Source organism: Microcebus murinus, chromosome 4, assembly GCF_040939455.1.
Source record: "Microcebus murinus isolate Inina chromosome 4, M.murinus_Inina_mat1.0, whole genome shotgun sequence".
NCBI classification, from domain to species: domain Eukaryota; kingdom Metazoa; phylum Chordata; class Mammalia; order Primates; family Cheirogaleidae; genus Microcebus; species Microcebus murinus.
In genome coordinates this window covers 19459132-19463455 of record NC_134107.1, presented here as the reverse complement: position 1 = coordinate 19463455, position 4324 = coordinate 19459132, and positions in this window count along the sequence as shown.

The following is a 4324-nucleotide window of genomic DNA, read 5'->3' as shown; positions in this document are numbered from 1 at the left end:
CCAGGTATGGAGGTAATCTGATGCCTCTGTGTTGATTTCTGGTCCATGGGTGAGTAATACAAATGTTTCAATCTTTAGGAAGGATCTTGCCTCTCCAGAGGCTTACTTGGAGCTTATGACCCCTCAAAGTGGTGGTAGGAGCAAGGCAGGTCTCAGCTGCTGCCCACCAGCCTGTAAGTGCATTCTTCTATGGTTGTATGCTCTGCCACTAGGCAGAGCCACTAATATGTTATTCAGGGCTCTTCCCCCACACTTGGGAGGCTCTCCTGATGGGAGGGGTTATTTGGTTCACAGGCTGTGGCCTAGAAAAAATTGGGAAGCATCAGTCTGCCAGACTTCAATCTTTAATATAAGAATATCATAAAATTAACAGCATGGCATTGGCATAAGAACATAAATATGGACCTGTGGAATAGGACCTTTGGAATAGGACCTCTGGAATAGGATGGAGATCCCAGATATAAAATCATTCTCATATTGTCATCTAATCATGGACAAAGCAGAGAAAAGTATACACTGGGTTAAGAATCTTAATTCAATAAGTGGTGCTGGGAAAACTAGATATCCATGCAGAAGACTGAACCTGGATCCTCACCTCTCACAAAAATCAACTCACTTTGGATAACAGACTTAAATGTAAGGCATGAAACCATATAAATTCTGGATGAAAAAGTGGCAAAGACTCTTTCAGACATCAGCTCAGCTAAGGAATTTATGAATTTAGATTCCTCTCTTCTGCTTCTGATGATTTGCTGGCCAATCTTTGACATTCTTTATGTTGTAGATGAATCACCCAATCTCTTTACCTCCCTCTTCATGTGACATTGTCCCTGTGTGCATGTTTTTCTTTTTCTCACTTTTACAAGGACACAGGTATGTAGGATTAGCATTCACCTGAATAACCTCATCTTAACTTGATCACCTGAAAATTTTCTTTTATTTTCAAATAAAGTCAGATTCACAGGTACTGGGGGTTAGGATTTCAACATTTTTGAGGGGGTTGCAATTCACTCCTTAACAATTCTATATGCAGGTCCTAAAATTGGGGGAAAAGTACTGCCTGAGCCAGGCTCTCCAGATTTCCTCCAAAAGCTCTGCTGGTGTCTCTTCCCCTACTCCACCTCTAGCAGGGACCCTCCACCTGCGCAAAGCCCTGACTCTCTAGCTCCCGCCCATGCCAAGAATCAAGGCATGCTCCCAGGGTAAAAGTGGCCACAAAATTCAACTCACTTCATTGAAGATCTTATCTCTCTAGTAATATCCCTTTCAGCTTTGGTTTTCTCATTAGGTCTCTAGTATCTTATACACGTGATTCCTATATTGTGTCTGGCATTTCTAGTAGTTCACAGCAAGGGTATGTTTGGCTGTGAGTTATTACACTGCATCGAGGAGAAGCAGCCTGTATATTTTTATCATCATTCATATATTAGTTCAACACACATATATGGAACACTTATTATATGCCAGACACTATTTTAGGCACTGTGGATTTAAGAGTAAAATTGTTTTTCCCTTCTGACATTAAGATCACACAGTAAAATTTTTGAGAAAGAGAATCTCCTTACCATTATATAAATTATTTTCTAGTACATAAACAATAAATAAAACAAATAACTAAACTATATGACATGCTAGGTAATGATAAGTATTAAGTAGAAAACTTTAACAGAAATGCAGGAACAGGAGTCACAAAATGTGAGTGGTCGGATTTGCTATACTGTGAGGCAGTCAGAAAACACATCACTGAGATGATATATTTGAATAATCAACCAAAGGAAATGGTGGTAAGCCATGTAAATATCTGTAGGAAGAATAATTGAGACACAGAGAATTATTTTTCATAGGTTCTTAGGCAAGAGTATGTCTGGGGTCATGTAAAAAGTTGACAGAGACAATGGTTTGTATGTCATCATGGCATTAAATAATTGTTAGAGTTGAGCACTGTTAGAGGGAAGCTGGAAATAATGGATATTTTTGAAAATTAGTGAGTTGAGATTACAGAAAGTTTTAAAATGATGGTAATGACAAGGTCTATGGTATGACAATGGAAGTGAGCAGCTGCAATAGATTCAAGGATGACATTCCTAGAAGGAAATTGGCCAATTGGTCCATTTAGGAGCCAATATATTGGAAGGATCATCTCTGTGGATGTTAAAATCCCCAAGAAGTATGGCAGAACCACTTTGAGTGACAGTGAGACAGGAGCTGGCACCTTTAAGGTACAAGAGGAAATGACCCTAGAAGTAGTGAATGATTTTTGCAAGGAGAAGTGGAATCTGGCATAGTCAGATTGAGATTAGAAACTATGAATAAATACCAACTAAAGCAGGAGTATGAGCTGGAAGGCACAGTGAGAAGCAACCAGAAGGAAGTCTCATGTGTAGGCCTTCAGCATGAGAACTATGGGAGAGGAAAAGGCCACACTTAAGTGCAAATATGGAGAGGAGAAACAGGAAAGCAATAAAAGAAAGGAAATGCTCATATAAGACATTGGAAAGGTAGAGTATTCTGCTTATTATTGACCTGAGATCCAGAGGATCTAATGAAAGGGGATTTGGGATGTGTTTGTGGGAGATGAGATCTATGATGAACACAGAACAGTTACAGTGCTGGAGGGATTCAAAACATAAACATTCTCTTAAAAACTGGCAATCCCTAGTTGGAAAAAAATTCAAGATATTTCATTTGAAATATCTTCAAATTCAGGAAACTCACAAATCTTCTGGACTTGCTATGGAATGTTTTGGAAGAGCATATCCACTATACTGTTATCTGCAAATAGAGAATGTTTTACTACTACTTAGAATAGTACATGCCTATAATAAGTTGCAATGAATATCAAATTGTATTTATTTTGAGTCAAAAATATTTCTGTGGATACTTCTGATATCGGGTACCTGTGACAGGGCTGATAATTGTTCATTCACTGAAACCCATTCTTCTCTCCTGTGCAGTAAGAGATGGTTACTTGTCAAGATCATCCAAGTATAGCCTACTTTACTCCAGGTGTAGCTCTGTCACTAATATTTTGTCAAGTGAACACAAACAAAAGAAATATGTGTAACACACAGGGAAGAATCTAAAATGTTGTCTCTGTATTCCCCAAATTTATTTGCCCTGTAAACTGAAAATAAAATCTAAAGATCATGAACCCCACTGAACTTATTAGAATGAATTTCATCATGCCTACGTAAAATCAACAAAGAAAAAAAAAATGGAAACCTAAAGCAATAACTGTTGTTTGGGACAATTTTTCAAAATTTTATTAATGAAACTAGTTGGAATGAAAAAGACTAGATATATGTCTTTTGGTATTTGTATTTTCATATGTTAAATATTGTATTTTTTTTTCTCTTGTGTATTATTTCCAGAGACCACAATGAGATGTTGGGAGGTCAAATTATTACAATCTCTTTGAATTTCAGTGCTTCACGGATCAGGCGTGAATCTGTGTTGTTCACAACAATCTGGCCAGAATAATGTTTTATTTTGTAGTATGTCAAATCTTCAATTCACAGATTTATAAATTAATTGCGCCAATGATACCAGATCATCGCCATCTAGCTAGTTCTTAGAGATAAAGGAACTACTTAACAATAGAAATCTCTACTTGAAGAGAAAAAGACATTAGGAAGCTACCCTCTCTACGATGACAGTCAGATGATGAACAAGCTGGGGAAGGAAGCAGGAAAAGCTCCCCAGCATGTCCAAGCCCTTGTTGCACAGTTGGTCTGATGCAATGCACACGTTTATTCAGACAATGTTTTAGATCCTAATCTTAATTCCTCATGGACTTCCCCAGCAGCATCACTATAATTTTACCTGTACTCGGCCATTTCTATTCTGAGAAAAAAACCTAAAATACACTCTTTTACTTTGGGACTATCATGGAATATTAAGAAAAGAGGAATAATATCACTTAGTGCTTTTGTCTATCATATCCAATTAATAGGCATTTTATTAGTGTTTATGTGATAGGAGAAATATAAAGCTTTTGTTGCAAATAATTTTCTTACAGAAGCCACTTGGAAACCTGAGACTTATGAACCTTACCTACAGTAATGACTTGAAAGATGTGTCTACATTTGAATGATCTCTTCACTAATAATTATCCCAATATAATTATTTTCACTGTGTAGACAAATTGAAGAAAATTTCAATCACCAAATGAAATGAAAAGTAAACCTCTTTGGAAATCTGCCTGTTCCTCTTTGGTGTCTCTGGCTTCTATTCTTCTGTAGGGGGAAGTCAGCTCACTACATCTGCAATTTTGGTACCAGTTTGCTAGTAACCTGGTCTATTAACTGTTCCCTTAGATTGTGCT